Here is an 18,607-nt window from a genome sequence, read left to right on the forward strand (position 1 = left end):
ACAACAGTGGCAATAGGCTTATTGCTTTAGAGACCTATAGGGCCAACAAATCCCAGGGAGGTAACCCACTCTTGGCACTGGGATTCCCAGTTAACCACCTTATGGCTTCCTGGAGCATCTGCTTTTACCTTTTGTGTGCTCACTAACATTATAGGCACAGACTATTGCAAACTTTTCCCAGTCACCTTGGTGACTATCACTTGTGCCTTACCCAACTAAATCTCCCAAGAATGCCACAGCAACGCCTGGGCTTTGTACCCTTTGTAAACTAATTTCCCATGCTTGCTTCTTCAGGTGCACTCTTAAATGAGGCACCTTCACCTAATGCCTGGTGGGACTGTGGAGATAGCCTTGGTGAGGGGCTTTCAAAGTCCACTGTCATGTTTGCAGTAGTGCTGGGTAATGAAAGAAAAAGTCCACAGTGAGAGATACTCGAGCCAAACCTAAGTAAGATCTAACAGAGCATGACAGGATTCCATCCACTAGCATCAACTGTTTCCTCCACAGATACACGTTTGGTACAGTAGCATGAACAGGAAGCACTTAGTTCTCCACAGACATTCTCCCCGAGTCAGTCCACTTCCACTCCCTTCCTTAGAGTCTACCCTGCATTTCCCCATCCCTGGTGAACTTGGTAGAGGTGGCTCACCTTGATCAGTCCTGCCCAGGGCGGAGAAGGAATGTGAAGACAAAGACTAAGGAAGTGGCCCAACAGTCCAAAGGAAATCAACTGAGTATATTTTGTTTCTCTAAGTAGTGTCCATGGATAAACCAAGTGGGATAACTGAAGACACACAGGTAAGGCATGCCACCTTCTGAGAGGCTAAGGAAGCACATTGCTTCTGCAAGCTTGTAAGGTCAATGACATCACCTAGAATTTTCTAGTTTACTTCTTTGTTGCTGTGATAAAGCACTGACCAAAAGCAACCTTACACGTAATAGCCCCCCATTAAGGAAGCCATGACAGGAAGGAATGGCACTGCCCACAGTGAGTGGGTCCTCAGGCATTCATTAGCCCAACGGACATACCCACAGGCCAACCCAATTGAGACAATTCTTCAACTGAGGTTTGCTCTTCCCAGGTGTGTCAAGTTGACAGCAAAACTAACTGGGACAAACTGTGTGGCTGTATCTTAAAAGATCAAAACTTTTAAGGATGAACAAAAGTACAGAAGCATAGATATGTAAGTTCAAGACCTCCCTGGGCTATACAGTAAGACCCTGTCTATCCTGTCTCCCTTGCCTTTTCCTCCTCCCATAAAAAAGAATGCATAAAATGAAAGCATTCTGGGTGCATTTGTGTTAACACTAATGTGACAGATAAGAAAACTTCAAGGAATCCACAAATCTGCCAGCTAGAGAACTTGCTTTAATTTTAAAATGCTTTGATAATCCTTTTTCCCACACTGTGAACATACAAGTCAGAAAAATGACTGCATGTGTCTAACAGAGACAACTGCAGCTGATGAAATGGCTTCCTCTGGGAAAAGGTCCTATGATTGCTTAAAATTTGTCCACTTTCAAAAAATGTTCACAAAATCTTTGATTCCTCCTTCCAAAGCAGATGGAGCCTACCTGCTCTCTTAAGCATAGGCCTGACTTACAGATTCAGCTCTATTACAGGTGCTCTAACAGTTGAAATAAAACAGAAGTAACACTGATATTCAAAACGGCATGCAGATGTATGGGCTCTTTCTCACTCTTTCATGACTGGCTCTGGATGAGGCCCAGTGACAACTGAGGAACCTCAAGCAGCCTCCATGAAGGTGTAAGGCCAACAGTCATCTGAGTATGTCATCTTGCAAGCAGACTCCCCCAGCCTATCTGAGCCTTTGGACAAAGGCTACAGTACTTCAAAAGTCACACTGAAACTCATCAGGCACTATGAGCTGGAACCACACGGCTAGGCTACTTGAGTTCCTGACCCACAGTAATTGTGACAGAAAAAAAAAGTTTGTGTTTGAAACAACTAAATCTTGGATTGATTTCTTAGACTGCAAGAGATGACTGGTAGGGTATTTAGTAGCTATCCATTTGCAGAATTATAATTACTGTACAAATATTTACTGTGAAGTTAGATAAAACTGACTCTTACAAAGATAATTACAGGATATATTTCTAGGAATGTAGAAAATAGAATGAAGTAGAGTAACTCAGTCAAAATGCTAGGAACCAAATCAAAATAACTGCATTACACCACAAATAGAATGCACTCACTTTGTGAAGACTTAAACACTTCAGTGGAAGGAATAAGTGAGGCAGACAGAAGAGAGATTAGCTACTGAATCTCAAGGATTACACTGTTTGGGATAAGATTTCAAGGGTGTCTTTGTTACTTTTCTATTGCTGTGAAGAGACACCATGACTAGGTCAACATATAAAACAAAGAGTTTATTGAGGGCTTACAGTTTCAGAGGGTGAGTTCATAACCATCACAGAGGGAGCATGGCGGGAGACAGGCAGGCATGGAGCTGAGCAGTAGCTGAGAGCTTGCATCTAAGCCACAGGCAGGAGGCAGCAGTACTAACTGATAAAGGTAAAGCCACAGGCCCAGCCCCCCCCCCCCCCCCCCCCGTGACAAGCCTCCTCCAACAAGGCCACACCTCCTAGTCATTCCCAAACAGTTCCACCAACTGAGGACCAAGCATTTAAATATATGAGTCTATGGGGCTATTCTCATTCAAACCACCACAAAGGGATTTTGTTTAAGTTCTGAATTTACTTCAAATGCTATTGATTAGCATGAAAAATTATATTTCTAGAACATGTTGAACTTGTATATAAAGAAAACCAAATGCTTATGTAAAATGTATCATTCAAAAAATTAGCACTTGTTCATAGGATAATCAGCATTGTGGCCTGTCAGGCTCCTCTCCTCTCTAACCTTAGATATGTTATCAAATTATCTTCAAGTACTTAAGAACTTACTAAGATTCTGACCTGTTCTAGCAAGTTTTGCATAATCTGCAGAATGTGTGTCTATGTGTGTGTGTGTCCATCAGGACATTCACACGCTAAGACCCCACGTTGAAACCAGGAGTTGACACTAACTAGAAAAAGCATTGGTATTAAGAGTCTAAGCCTAGGGCTGAAGCTCATTGCCATCCCTCACTGGCTACAAACTACAGACAAATTGCTCCCCATTCTGGAACTCACTTGGCTCATTAGTACAATGGGGATAGTTGTCGGGTTTTCAAGACCATTATCAGAATTAAAGAATGCATAGAGGGGGCCTCACCTCACATATTACTGAAACTCAATACATGGCTCCCGGCTGTTAATGACTCTTGGATCAGTCAGCTTTCTATCACTGTGACAAACGCCTGAGAAGTTGAAAGGAGAAAAGAGTCGTTTGTGCTCACAGAGGCTTCAGTTAACGAGTGGCTGGTCCACTGCCTTCCTGACCTGTGCTGAAGCACTACATTACAGCAGAAAGCACACGACATACTTACCTCACAGCGGCGAGGAAGCAAAGCGACAAACAGGACTGGGATGGGGTCCCAGATATCTTCTACAGTGGCATGCCTCGATAACCTAAATTCCTTCTAGTAGTCCTCCCTCCCTCCTAAAAGCTCTGCCATTTTCCAAAAATGCTATTAGCATTAACAGGACTCTAGGGAACATTCGCGATACAAACTGTAACAAGTGCTCTCCTTATACGCATGCTACGTCTTGGATTTGGAATAGCCTCCAAAGGTCCAAGCATTAAGGCTTGGCACAGTCTGTGATTAGCAGAGGACAGGAGTCTACCTTCAGGAGGTGAAGCCTAGGGAGCTTATGTCGTTAGGACTCTACCCTCAAAGGTGACTGCAGAACCCTGGACTTTTCTCTAGTCATGATGTGCCTCCCCAACACAGACATACATCGCAGGCCTAAAAGTAAGTGTGCCCAGTTATGGACACAAAACTCCTAAACTATAAGTCAAGATAAACCTTTTTCTTATTAAGCTGGTTTACTTCAAATATTTATCACACTACAGGAAAGCTGGCTAACACACTGTGTATACCTCCCAAATCACGAACTGCAAGGACACAGACCACTGGAATATTTTTGTGTCTCATATTCAGATGCAAGAAGTAGCCCAAGAGGGTCAATATGTCCAGATTTATGGCTTTTTTTGGTAGAGTCTCACATGTCCCTGGCTTGCTTCTCATTCACTATGTAGCTGAAGATGACCATGAACTTCTTCTGAGCCTCCGGCTGCCACCTCCCAAGTGCTGGGAGTACAGGTATGGGCAGCTTGTGTGCCATCATGCCCAGTTATTCAGTATTAGAGATCAAACTCAGGTTTTCATGTTTGCTAGGCATGGACTAGATCTTAAATGTGCTCCAAAGGCCTCTATCAAGTAAGCTACATCCTCAGTCCCAGACTCGTTATAATTCTGAAAGATTACAATGACTTATGAATTGAAATCAAAACTGAACACTTACCCACTCAACAAGCACAAGTCCCTAGCCTGCAATCAATATTTATAAAGCTTAACATATTCCTTGTAGCAGTCTATTTTCTTTCTCTAATTGCACTCGCTCTTCTACCAAATTACAAATTGGATTGCAAAGAAAAAAGCTAAACATGTCTCTACTCTTCATGGCACCTTGCATACAAAAAGCCGATAAATTTAACTTCAAGTTCTCAAGACACTGTTCTTATAAGTATAATTTGAACATTTTAAAAATCAGGCCTCCTCCCCTATCCCGACAACATACATGTGCATACATTCACCCTGCCTATTTACAATCAGCTCAGGTGCCCAGAACAATGACCATTTCTTTCTTCCTGCCTAACACCTCACACAAAATCTGGAGAAACAGTAACTACTTAATAACTTGACAGAGAAAAGAAATAAGAGAGATTAAACAACTCGTTTTCAACTTCCTATTAGAAAGAAAAAGACAAGTAATACTAGCATCTGTGCTGCATGCTAGAAGTCCTCAGTACATGTGTCACAGAGGACCAAAGGTACCTCCACAAACAGTCCCTAGACTCAGAGTCCTCTACGTCCGAGTTTCCATGGCTAGACTTCTGTTTCCTTCCTTTGGCTCTGCACATCTTATCAAACTTTCTGTAAACTCTCTAGAAACAAAGAGTCTATCATTTGCTTCCCTAAGATAATGCACATGGGAATCCTGGCACACACACATTATTCACAGTGACTTTGTGATCTGGCTTGCTTTCTGATGCTGTGAGAACACACTGACTGAAACCAGCTTGGGGAGGAAAGGGTTTATTTCCGTTTACAATTTACAGTCCATCACTGAGGAAGTCGGGGCAGGAGCTCAAGCAGGAACTGGAGGCAGGAAGTGAAGCAGAGACCATGAAGGAACACTGCTTCCTGGCATGGCCACAGTTTCTACAAGTTTCTTATAGCACCTAGGACCACCTGCCCGGGGGTGGGAACCAGCCCGTGGGCTGGACCCTCCACATCAAGTACTGGTCAAGAAAATGCCCACGGGCCAAGATGATGGAGGCAAGTCCTCCATTACTTCCCAAGTTCACAAAAAACAACTGATTTTACAACCTGAACTGTCATTCTTCTAAAAAAGGGTGAGGAGAAAGAATTTAACACAAAGCCAAATGCACAAGTTATACTCCAGCTTATTAAAAACTTTTCTGCCCGGACAGTGGTGGCATACACCTTTAATCCCAGCACTCAGGAGGCAGAGGCAGGTGGATCTTCGTGAGTTCACGTCCAGCCTGGTCTACAGAGTGAGTTCCAGACAGACAAACCCTGTCTTGAAAAACTAAAAAAATAAAAATAAAAATAAAAATAAAAAATTCTGTAGCTATTTTATATGTGTAAAATTAGAAATAGTGTCCTCATTTAGTGTATGGAGAGCAGGAGTGAAATTATGTGAAGGACATAGTCCCCCAAACACTGTCACACAACAGGCATTTGGTAGATTCTGAGGAGACAGCTACAAATGAGCTCTATGGAACTACTCAGGTGATGAACCTATAGTCTGAAAACTATTACATTCCTGATTCTTCTCTGAACTTCTCCCTGCTTCTCCAAAAATGTCACTATCTTCTTGATGTCCATGCTCATCTCTCTTCTATTCACAGGGTACCTTGGTTGTCTTCAAGTTTGGTCCCAGCATCTCCTGGGCACTTGTTCAAGCCCAGTCTAAACACACTCGATCTGAAACTTACAGAGAATGGGCCTGGATTTCTGGTTTTACCAAGGCCTCCATGGACTCCTGATGCATGCTCAAGTTTGGGAACCTCCATGGTTTTAAGGTTCTCCAGAGCTCACGGGTTGGAAACTTAATCCTCAGTGCTACTGTGTAAAGACAGAGCATTTGTGAGGCGGTAAGACAGGAGGCCTCTGCTGTTTCTCCAGGGGTGAGGTTCCTATAAAAGGAGAAAGGGAGAGACAGATACCACCCTTCACCACAGGATCTACCAAGTGACCCTGGACATCTCAACTTCTAGAACACTGAGGAAACAAATTTCTGTTGTTTATAAACTCTTTAGTCTTCAGTATTTCCTCACAGAAACAGAAAACAGAATGAAAGCTGGTCTAGCCTAGAAATGACCTGAGTTTTATTAAATACTGATTCACCTGTTGGTTTTCCAAGTTCCATTTTTTGTCCTTTCTAATTCTCATTATCTGTTTTTTGTTTTTGTTTGTTTTTATGTAATCAGACTGTCTACTTCTACATCTATTACTATTATTGTAGCAACAGCTGCCTTTTGTTTAACATTTGTACACAAGGCATGTGCTGATATCACCAAGTACACACTGTATTATTCAGTCTTCACAATAATTCTTTAATTCCAACAAAAAGCCGAGAATAAAAGACATTAATTTGTGCAAGGTCACTCACAACAGGGATTTGGGCTGGTATCCTCCTGCCTCCAAAGCTCCCAGAGTTAATGACTACCCTATACACTCCTTGGAAAGTTGCTATTCCTGTGGTCTCAGCTGTCATTCACACTACACTGTTCCTGGTTCTCTCCAACTCTGAAGGAGAATTCTGAACTACCGACACAGTGGATCTGTCTACTGAAGCTCCCCATACGCTCCTTAAAATTAACACAGCACTATTGTTTCTCTGCACTTAAACCATCCCTCTGTTGTTTTCCAAGTTAATGGCATCATAATCACTTGGTCACAGGAGCGTGTCCTCTTGAACTTATTCTCCCTCCCCTTCTATGTGTTCTGAAAATTTTAAACTTCGAACAACTAAAATGTTTCTGAACTCTAATCATCCATTTCCTTTCCTGAGATAGCAGCACATTCCTGCCTCTCCACTCTAAAGCAACCTATGCGGGACTCTTGATTACTCCTGAGGACGTGCTTGATCTGCTTTCTTTGCTTTCCATTGCCAAGTAAGTGAGCAGTGGACCTTTAAAATAGAGTGGGCCAGGCATGGCGGTACACACTTTTGCTCCCAGCACTCGAGAGGCACAGGCAGGTGGATCTCTGTGAATTCAAGGCCAGCCTGATACACATAATGAGTTCTAGGACAACCAGGGCTATAGAGACCCTGTCTCACAAAAAAAGAAAGAAAAAAATAGAATGGAAGATGCCTTCATAACTTGTCTTTAATATATCTATCCTATCTCTACTACCACACATCAGTCGGGTAAGAAACAACTCAAGATGTCTCCAAAACGACCATTCAATTTCAACAGTCAGCAACACTCCTTAGACTGTCTACCTAGAAAGCTCCTTCCTCCCCATACACAGCAAAAACACACTTCAGGTTAAGTGGGGATAAGGTCTATCCTCTTCTCTCCTAATCTTTCAACATCAATGTTTCCCCAAATGCAGTCAATTTCTCTAGCACTTTGTTAATTCCCAGTGATTAACCTGTCACAACACACAACAGCCAGTGGTTTATCATCTCTGATGAAGACTTGATGCCAAGAGTATTGCAGCACCTCATTCATCTATGCCCTCCTCTCAGCACCAGACAGAACTAGTTACAGCTAGCGCCTCATCAACGTCTGCTGAGTTGTTAAATAATGCAACATTTGCCGAGTAACCTTACACATCCCACTTAGCAATTCCACCTCAGGCTTCCAAACCATTCTACAGAATTCTGTCTCTTTGTGGGGGGGAATGAGAGTGAGACAGACTCTTGTAGCCCTGGCTAGCCTCAAAATCACTGTTGCAGGGGATGTCGTTGAGTCCCTGAGCCTCTTGCCTTCACTTTCCAAGTGTTGAGATTACGTGACTACAAACAGCTCAAGAACTTTCTAATAACAAAAAAGTTATAGATAATTTAATATTCCCCAGCAGTGTGTAATTACTGTCAGATCTTTTTGTCAATGTTTCTTCGTATCTTCCTTCAGAGAGGCTCCCTTTCTAGCTAACATCATTTGTATTTTTGTCACAGGATCAGCAGTAATTGCTTAGCAGGGCACTGTGAGAGATAATCTCAATGGTAACTGTGTCACTGAGTATGGTTAGATGACGACTTTGGTTACATCATTTCTGTAATTGTCCAGAACAGCAGCCTAAACCCATTAGGTAGATTTGGGGGGCTGAGCCATGTAGTACTGACAACCTAGGGAAAAAGCACAGGAATGAAGCATTTATTCCAATTACTAAATGAAATCGAAGGATACAGAATTCTGGTCCTGGCTCAACTGGATATCCTTTAAGTAAAAATAACATTTTTTTAGGCATGGCATGGCGGCTCATATCTGTATTCCCAGTAATCAGGAGCAGAGTCAGGAAGATCATACTAAGTCTGAGGCCAACATGATCTACACAAGTTCTAGGCCAGCCAGGGATATATGGTAAGACCCTCTCTCAAGAAACAAATAGATGTTTTAAAAGAATAACACTTGTAACTTATTCCTGTCTGAGACTTTATTCTGATCAACTCACCACCTCATGCCCCATGCAAACAGACTCTGTTCTAGTTTTTCTGTTGCTGTGATAAAACATTAATCAAAACCAACTTGGGGGAGGGCTTATTTTGTTTACAGGCTAATTGTCTATCATCAAGGACAGCAAAGGCTGGAACCTGGAGGCAGGAGCCAGGTGCTGTTGTTTACTGGCTTGCCTTCTCCACAACCCGGGACCATCCGCAGGGTGGCTCTGCAGGGGGTTAAGGAGGCACTCCTACATCAATCATCACTAAGGAAACGCCCCCACAGACTGTACACAGGCCAGTCTGATGGAAGCACTTCCTCAATGGCGGTTCCCTCTTCCCAGGGATTCTAGTTTGAGCCAAGGTGACAGCTAACGAGCACAAGCTCCACCCTATTAGGAGGCCGGCTGTAACACTGCATCCCCATTAAGTTTTCTCTTCTATTTCTGTGTCAGAAAACTTTCTCTGCCCCAGTCAACACAAGTCTCCTCAAAATATCCCTCCGCCAACGAACAAATTCACATTAACTTTTCACAACAGGACTTCTTAACTCTTTCCTAACTCCAATTTTACACTTCCTTCAAAGGCCAGCCCTAGTCTTCCTTCCAGAGTCCCCTATCTCTGACCTCCTCTTGTCTAAATTTCTCCGGTACTACAGTCCCATCTAATACTACTACCTCATTTAGTTCCATGACTCTTTTATAGATACACGCTCTTTTTTCCTGACTAGAGGGTTCGTTGTTAAAGGAAAAAGGCTGGTCATCTACTCACTTGTGATCCCACAATCCTCTCACTAATTTAGCACAGCTCTGAAAAGAGAGGAACGGTCGTATTGGCTCTGTGAAGGCTGAGACTAAATGCTTCTCTGAAAACCATTTATGCAGTGTGATGCTCTACCTACTGTGTGTCCACTCTGTAGCATGCAGTTTTCTAGGAGACACAGGCAGAAAAGGAAAACGGATGACTCTAGTCCCGAAAGTTCATAAATGAACAGTGGCTCTTGAGTATTCGGCTTTACACAGCTTTACTGATTCCAAGACGGGAGAACTTCAGATGTCATACTTGACAGCCTCGGTTATAAAACGGAATCTCTGGGTTGTAGAGCTGGGTGGAAACTGAAGGTATGTCACTCTATTTTTATGCATAAATCATGACTAAATGCCAATGCTCCCTTGTCATTGGTTCTAGGCACTGCCTTTAACAGGTAATGGGGGAAAAAGACTTCTTCCGTCTGTCTCCATTACTCCTCCTTCCCCAAGGATGGTCAGGACAACCACCACACATTCAACCCACTGGAGTCCCGCGCACAGTACTGACTGAGGGCTGGCTGCATCTCTTTGCTCCAGCTGCACCACTCTAGCCCACACGTGGAATGCAAGCTAGATTTTCATTCGATAAATAACCGCCTGCCCGCTTGTAGAGAAAACACACACAAGAGGCAGGGCTGCCCTACCCTCGAGGCCCTTGCAGTGGCCCAACGCACAGCAAGTTCTTGGAGATAAATACAAGAGCCGTTTCCAGTCTATGAGGAAGTAACAACACTGGATGGGTATGGTTCTCTGGCTTCAAAACGCGTACCAACACTGGATTTAAAAAAAAAAAAAAAGAATAAGAGAAGCACGTGGGCATACACGTGAGGCTGGAGGTCCAGGCAACTGGTTGGCCGCCCGGCATCTCCACTGACAGGTCGCCATCCCCAGGTCGTGGGTGTGCCCGAATCTAGCGACTCCTAACTCTCCCTAACTGCCCGCTCCTGCTCCGGGACCCGCCAGGGCAGAACCGACGAAGCCCTCCGGGGTTAACCTAAAACTTGGTGAACCCCTAAGCCCCGAGGGTCCCCGTTTCCGCGTTTGTCAGGCTGGCAAAGTCGCATCTCTTGTCCCGGCGCGAGGCTGCTGAGGATCGCGGGCTTCTGCCGCTTCGAATTCCCCCGTGGAAGGGAAACTGGCAGCGTCATGCCGGACTCCAGTCACTTGTCCCTCCGCACCCTTGCCCAGCGCCCCCCGCCCGGCTCCCCCACCCCCCCAGAGCGCCAGGCCCGGGAACTGAGCCTCGTCAGCCCCCGTCCCCGCCCCCGGAACCAGCGGCCGAGGGGCGTGGAGCGGCGCGCGCGGGTACGGCGATGGGGAGGGCGGCGGGGGGCGCGCGTCTCCGCGGCCCGGGCCCGCGCAGCAGGTGCGGCCAGGCCCCACCTCCACCCCACCCCCAAGGGGTCCCGGCGACTCACCCCGACGATGTTCCTCAGCGACCTAACAGCCGCCACACACGCCTCTTCCGCCAGCAACGACCTTGCCTCGTGGCCGCCGCCCCCTCGACCGCCGCCGTCGCCGCCTTCCCCGCCGCCGCCGTCGCGGCGCGCGCCCGCCTTCACGCACACCGCCGTGGCCGCGCACGCGCTCTGCGCGCTGGCGTCACTTAGCAACGGATCCCCCGTGGGCCGGTAGGACCCAGGATTTCAGGGCCCCCGGGTCGCTTCCGGCGGGGTTTTGTGGCGCGTCTCCGCCCGTCGGAGGCGATTGCCCCTCCTGAACTGAAGCCCTCAGGGTGTGGCCGCCCTGCCGGCACCTGGCTCGGGGTAAGTCACGTCATCGCACGTCACTGAATAGCGTCATCGGTCGCGTCACTGCGTATGGGGAAGAGCCGGAGCGCCTGTTGGGGAAATCCCTAAGCTGGTTCACTGATGGACAGTCGGCTAGGTGCGAGAAAGTTCTACAAGGAGGAAGAGTGAGCCAAGTGAGTCATTAACAACATTAAGGTGCGATGAAGGCCAGACCTGGAATCCCATGACTCAGTTTCCTCCAGCTGTCAGTGTGAAAAATAATACCCGACCTGCCTGCACTAGACAGCTGTGGAACCTGGTCGCCTTCGAACTTTTAAGACCGTGGCAGAAGGCCGACTATAACTACTCACCATTCTACCTTCCAGGACTACCAAATGTAAAGTATAAAACTGGACTTCATCTTTCCCGTAAGAAGAAACCGTGGAGCAAGGAAAGCAGGGGCTGTGGGCTTCCAAGCCGTAGAAATCGGGGTGCAAGTCTGAGCCTGGCTGAAGCTAGAGAGTCGTCTCCCTTGAAAGTTAGGTACTTAGCTGGGTGCGAGGTTTTGAAGACGGAAGACAGTTCCAAGCAAAGACATCTTAAATAGGAAGTGAAAATGAACAGAAACCGCAGGGGCTGGGCCAGGGAATGTCGCATTGTAGTACCCTGGAGAAGTGATCAGAACCGCCAAGGCGCTGCGAGTGGGAATGTGAATGTGAAGGCCAGCGCTGGTGGGGAGTGGGGGTAGGAGTTGGTGAATAAGTAGGCCAGGATTCTAGGATGGGTGCTGAGATAGGCTGATGGAAAGAAAGATGCCTTTGCGTCCGTAGGTGGTGTGTTGCTAGACGGTGATGGCATTCCTGGCCGATGACTATGGTAGCAGTGCCTGTGAATGTGAATGAGTATGTTGGTTGGAGAAGCACCCTCCCTCAAGCCTTTCGTGTGGAATGATATCCATCAATTTAATACTTCTAGCTTTTGCTACGTATGTCCCCAGTTTACTTTTCCTTGGAGAACTGGCTTCTAGATTGATAAATTTAAAAGAACAAACTGGACGTGGGAAGCCTTTGAAGAAACTGTTAGGGTGTGGTGGAATGAAGGTGCCTAGTCCAGGGGTACAAAGCAAATCCTAGAGTTTAACATTAGGAAACTGCCCGCAGGTAACACCCAATTCCAACTTTGTTAATTGTGTTTTACAGAATAATGTTCCCTACACTGACACACACACACACACCGCCCCCATCTCCATAATCTGCTAATACGTTCTGTAACATCACAGAAGGGAGTTTGCAGATATGGTTCAGTTAAGGACATGACATACCCTGAATTGGCCTGCTGGGCTAGGGACAAGAGCAGAGTTGGAAAAGGGCATATGAGAGAAGCAAAGGTCACAGAGATTTGAAGACATCACCCAGTTGGCCCTAAAAATGGATCCAAGGGAGTACAGGCAGCCTATAGAAGCTGGAAAGGGCAAGCAACTGGATTCTTGAATTAAGGACGTTTGACTTCTAGAACACTAATATGAATTGTTGTTAAAGCACTCAGTTTGTACTAACTTGTTACAACAGCCATAAGAGACCAGTGCAGTCAACAATAAAGATGACAGTTCCCCGGTGCGTTCTCCTTCATGTAGAAAGAAAAAGCACAGTTTATCAGGCTGCTTCACTGTGGTTATGGTCTCATGGAGGGGCCCTCCACATTTAGAGGAAAACATCAAACAGCCAAATTACACAGGTCTGTGACTGATGAGAGAAGTTGAGGTTTGGAGGAAGTTAAGCCCTCAGACATGGATGAGATCAATCAAGGCAAAAATATAACCTCAACTCTTATATTAGACTCAGTTGCTTATAACAACAGCATCCTTAAAAATCCAACTAAGGCCGTTTCACCAAACACTTAAGAGTTAGTATAAGCTGTGATACTTCTCTCTGGACAGCTGTGGCTGTTATACTCAGTTATACAAGCCATTCAGTTTGGAGGCAAGGTAAACACATGGGTAGATAGCTGGTTGCCATAAATGGGGTTTGTTGTTTGGTTGGTTTTGTTAAGGTGTAGGCAGACTATAAGGGTAAAACAGCTAATAGACTAAGGTTTAGATCCATGACATGCAGTCCTTTTCTAGGAAACCTATCGGAGTCCTGAATTGGTTAAAATGCTCTTTCTCCATATTAATATAATGCCCATGCATTGTAGCATTTGCTGTAATAATGGTGCTTACTACATGCCAGGTACACATTCCTGTACCTGTGCTCCTCCTGTTTCAGTGTTCAGGCATTACGAGTCTTGTAACAGCCCTTGAGTAGGTGATATTACTAATTACCATACTTACAGATCAGAAAGCTACATCACAGAAAGTTGAAGTAATTACTCAAGTTCACAAAGTTAATAAGTGATAGAGCCAGGATTCCCAATGCTAGAACCCATGTGCTGTAACCATTCATACCAAATCCTCCCTGTTCACATGAGGGGTGCTAGAAACACGGCTTACACAACTCAGCAGTGTTTGTGTTGCAGGGCTGGTGTGTGTGTGTGTGTGTGTGTGTGTGTGTGTGTGTGTGTGTGTGTGTGATCCCACTCTCCCTTCCATGAACACCAGAGACTCTTCTTTCCGAGTTGGAAGTCACAAATCCTTGGGCACTCTGGATAGCTGATGCATCTCTCTTCATAGGCTATACCAGTTGTATAAATGAATTGTGTAACCATGTTTCCCATTCAGTCCCTGCCCCGAAGCACTGAGTAAATTTGCTCACTTGGCATTTGTAACTGAGTGGATTGGTGTGCATATCTCTTTCCATTGGTGTAGTAGTATCCCATCATCACCTTAACAAAATATCTGAGATAACCATGTTTGTTCTAGCTCACAGTTCTAGAGGTTTCAGTCTGGTATCCGCTAGCTCCATTGTTTTAGGCCTGTGGAGTGACAGAATGCATGTCAGAGCAAACCACTCACCTCATGACCAGCAAAAAGAAAACAAGCAGGCCATGATTTAAGGACCCACCACTAGGCCTCACATCTTAAAGGCCCCATCACGTCCTAATGATGCTCCCCTGGGGACCTTTGAAAGAATATTCTAGATCCAAACTATAGAAGTTGGTTTGAAGCTTTTCTGCATATATAATTGGGGAAACTACCTATATTTTTCTTATTTTCTAAATTATTGACAGCATAGATTTTATAATTTCAAAAACCTCATTTTAAAAAGAATGTTTCAGGGCCAGCCAAAGGCTCAACAGATAGAGAAGGGTACTTGCTGTGCAAGCCTGAAGACCTGAGTTTACTCCTAGGGAACCCAGATGGCAGAGCGAGCCAGCTTCTTTCTGCATGTCATTCCATGGCTGCTACCTGGATATGGCACAAATGCTCATGCATCCATACAAAAAATAAAGTGTTTTCAAAGTTGCCCTTTGACCTTCACATATGAGCTCTGGTATGCATGTGGCGAGCCACACACACACACACACACACACACTTTTTTAAATGTTCGTAACTTTAATTTCTCATTGAGATTCTGGGCAAGAACTAGTTTCAAGTTTCATGACTTTGAAAGTTCAGATTGAAAGAATCATTGTCTAGATCAGAAAGCATTTCAAGTAGCATAAATTAGCCCAACCTGTGGCCTTTCTTGTTTTTTTTATTTATATATATAAAATCTAGATAATATGTGGGTTCTTTGGACACATATTCCCCATGCCTTAGAAACAAGAAAGTCTGTTTTCCTATATGTTGATAATATTTTGTTATGATGGAGTTTATGTAGTTGTCCTTGTTACCATTTGTCATTGAGAATGAATGTCGTTCCAAAATGACACGTTTTCAATTTAATTGGCTTAAGTCCAGTAATACCAGGTTAGTCTTTTTTCTTTTTTTTTTTTTTTTTTTTTTTTTTTTTTGGTTTTTTCGAGATAGGGTTTCTCTGTGTAGTTTTGCGCCTTTCCTGGAACTCACTTGGTAGCCCAGGCTGGCCTCGAACTCACAGAGATCCGCCTGGCTCTGCCTCCCGAGTGCTGGGATTAAAGGCGTGCGCCACCACCGCCCGGCTTCAGGTTAGTCTCTTTTTGTTTAGTTTTGTTTGTGAGACAGGGCCTTGTTGTGTAGCCCTGGCTGTCCTTGAACTCTCAGAGATCTGCCTGCTTTCTGGTGCTGGGATTAAAGGAATGTGCCACCATGCCATGCCTAAGGTTCATTTCTTTAGCAAGGGGGATGTTTTGTATGTTATCCTTCCAGGTACATTTATTAACCAGTGACTTTGTTGGTAGCCATACATTTCATAAGAGCCCACTCAGATTTTCTTACAGTCAAGAATGAGCAATGAGGCTGGAGAGATGGCTCAGTGGTTAAGAGTATGTACTGCTTTTGGAGAGGATCTGAGTTGGAGTCCCAGCACTCACATGGAGCAGCTCACTGCCAGTAATACCTGTTCCAGGGGCTTCAACGCCCTCTTCTGGACATCAAACTTCTGTACTCACATATGCACATACACACAGAGATACACACATGTGTGTACTAATACTAATATACTAATGCTTATACTAATACTTACTTGAAAAAAAATTAATCCAAATCTCCTACCATTCTCCAGCAGAGCATTTCAGTACTTAAATAGCTCAAGCAGATGGGTAATGTTCTATACCCCACTTAGCAGATTTTGCCATGTGGTATAATAGAAGCAACTAACATTGTCGGACTTGAAATCTATTAATCTCTAAATATTGGCAACTAATATGAACTTTAAAAAAAGAAAGAGAAAATAACCCGTGAATTTACAGACCTTCTGATAAAACTTGATCTTGAATATTTTCCCCCTTATTTTTGGACACCTGATTTAATGAAAATTCCTAGATTGTCTGTGCCCCCCAGCTACTACCATAGACACAGGAATGGTCATATAAGGTTGACAATTATCACTTGGTGTGGCTCACTCTTCACAAAAAGTTGTCAGCCCCCTTCCCATCTGCTGATGACATTACTGAATTCTGAACAGTGTGTATCTGTCTTTAGCCAAGCACACAATGATAGCTGGTTCCACAGAAAGCATGCTTGTCCATATTGTCCCGAACCCACGCTCACAAAACTTCCCGCCCCCTGCCACAAGTGTGACACCAACTTGTCAAGTATCACACCTCCCCAGAAGGAACAGCCCCTCAGAACCTATGAATGTCTGTCCTGCAAGACTTGCTGTGCACTTGATGGCTTTGCATTCCCTGAAGGAAATCTCCCACAGGACACTTCCTTTCAGAGCCAAGCGTCATGAAGTGACTTTACCTCGAGTGACAGGTGTCATTTTTTTGTGCATGAGGAAACTGGCCCCATGGTTCCTCTTTTCATCTTGGCTGCCCTGAAGCTCTGAGTCAGATTTGTGGCTCTGGGCTAGGAATGAAGCTCAGATTTGCTTTAACACATGCAAGGCTCTGGATTCAGTTCCCAGCACCACAAAATAAGATGAGGAAAAAAATGTGACCATGACTGAGTGCCCTGGTATAAAGTCGTGGCCTGCATATCTGCATTCTAGCTTGTTCCCGGATCCAAGCATGCTTGGGCTTTGCTTGCTCGGAATCGTGGATAAATGGTTGCAGTCTCTGTGTAGTTGCAGCGGTCCTCAGTTGTCTGGAGAAAGTGAATGGTGACTATGCTTATGATCGCTATCTGATGCATGAAGTGCAGCCTCTGCCCTCACTTCAGGCTGGGAACCGTGGCTAATGAGTCTCCCCGGGTTAGTAAGAGCAGGAAGAATGAGTTATCCCCAGAGAAGTTTTGATACTATCGCAACTCTGCAGGATGACATTCCTTTAACTTTCATTCTGAAGGAGATGGAGAAATGAAATCATAGTGAACAAGTCCCGAGTTCTCCAATCCACTCAGTTTCTCTCCTCTCTCTCAATGCTGTCTTCCAGGAGGCTTGAATTTCAAAGAATAATTCTCTATATACTATCGTCTTTGCTTGTAACTCCATTCTACCTCACAGATTAATAATCTGATCATGTTCTGTAGTACATGTTTCCACATGTAAATTTTAACAGAAAGTACATGAAAAATCAAAAGAGACTCATTGTTGTCTTAATAGATCTTTAATATATTTATGTAGGTGGTGGTAGAGAGTGGTTGAATATGATGTAACTACCGGTTACCTCATCGGTTGGATATTTTAATCCTGAAATTATCTTTATTGTAGGACACAAAAGCAGCATGTAAGTGCAAGGCAAATATTATAACATACCACAATTTTTATATTTATATTTTGGCATTTCTTCATTTCTTGATATACCAAGAGCCTTAAAAAATTAGTGATTGCCTAGGCTTTCTTATTGCCGTTTTTTCATTTGCAGGTTACTGTGAGCTAGACACAGAAGGGGTGCAGGGGCGGGGGGGGGGGTGTCAGGATGTAAGGAGCTAGCAGTCAAGAGCTGCAGGCTCGGCAAGCCATCTCCAGTTGAAGCATTCATTTCTCAGTCTCTGGTTACATTCAAGAACTCAGGAGCTCCTGTGTTGGACAGCTCCCATATGGACCGTTTGGGTTACTGTAGAAAGTTCTGTTGGACTGTGCTGGTCTAGACATCATAGGAGACTCAGGCGGATAAGACAGAGCGACGTAGGAATGGCTGGAGCTGCTGATGCCCATCACCCTCTTTGGAGAGTTTTCAGGACGTCTCCTTTTGTTGCTGTTTGACAAATACCCACAGGTAGCTGATGTAGGACATGCATATGCTACCCTAAGGAAAATCAATGTGGGGTAAAGGGGAAGATATTTTAGATTCTCAGTTTTGTTCTCGTGTAATATAGTAAAATGAGCCGGGCTGTGGTGGCGCACGCCTTTAATCCCAGCACTCGGGAGGCAGAGCCAGGCAGATCTCTGTGAGTTCGAGGCCAGCCTGGGCTACCAAGTGAGTTCCAGGAAAGGCACAAAGCTACACAGAGAAACCCTGTCTCGAAAAAGAATATATATATATATATATATATATATATATATATATATATATATATATATATATTAAAATGAAAAAACAGGGAAGTTTCTAAAACGTTTGACATAAAAGCGCTAAGGCAAATGTTCCAAAAGAAGAAAATGGGCAGAGGAACCAAGTCTGCTTTGCATAAAATAGAAAAATGTAGTTTGCCAAAAAAGTATGAAAAGCATTCCATTTCACTTGTCCTCAGGGATAGTGGATCAAAGGAGACTGTGAATGTCTACAGTTTCCTTGGAAAGGAATGTGTCAATATCTCCTACAATTGAAATGTACCTG

General features: G+C 44.5%; 1 protein-coding gene and 1 long non-coding RNA gene across 6 annotated transcripts in view; one reads left to right on the forward strand and one right to left on the reverse strand.

Annotated features, from left to right (window-relative positions):
- Btbd9 (BTB domain containing 9) overlaps positions 1-11,209 on the reverse strand; it is a 381,249-nt gene extending 370,040 nt beyond the window's left edge. For 3 of the 5 annotated variants that reach the window (XR_013046731.1, XR_013046730.1, XM_006983072.4), the window contains exon 1: positions 11,057-11,205. The gene's annotated coding sequence lies outside the window, so the exon portion shown is untranslated. Of the gene's footprint in view, positions 1-3,238; positions 3,324-11,056 lie in introns of all 5 variants that reach the window. The other 2 variants (XM_076557530.1, XM_042265708.2) reach the window with 2 other exon arrangements.
- A 402-nt stretch (positions 11,210-11,611) lies between these two features.
- On the forward strand, positions 11,612-15,534 carry LOC143269929 (uncharacterized). Its single transcript, XR_013046732.1, has 2 exons — positions 11,612-15,215; positions 15,413-15,534. It is a non-coding gene; the product is annotated as an uncharacterized LOC143269929 (long non-coding RNA).
- Positions 15,535-18,607: the final 3,073 nt, after the last annotated feature.

This window comes from Peromyscus maniculatus, chromosome 21, assembly GCF_049852395.1.
Source record: "Peromyscus maniculatus bairdii isolate BWxNUB_F1_BW_parent chromosome 21, HU_Pman_BW_mat_3.1, whole genome shotgun sequence".
NCBI lineage: Eukaryota > Metazoa > Chordata > Mammalia > Rodentia > Cricetidae > Peromyscus > Peromyscus maniculatus.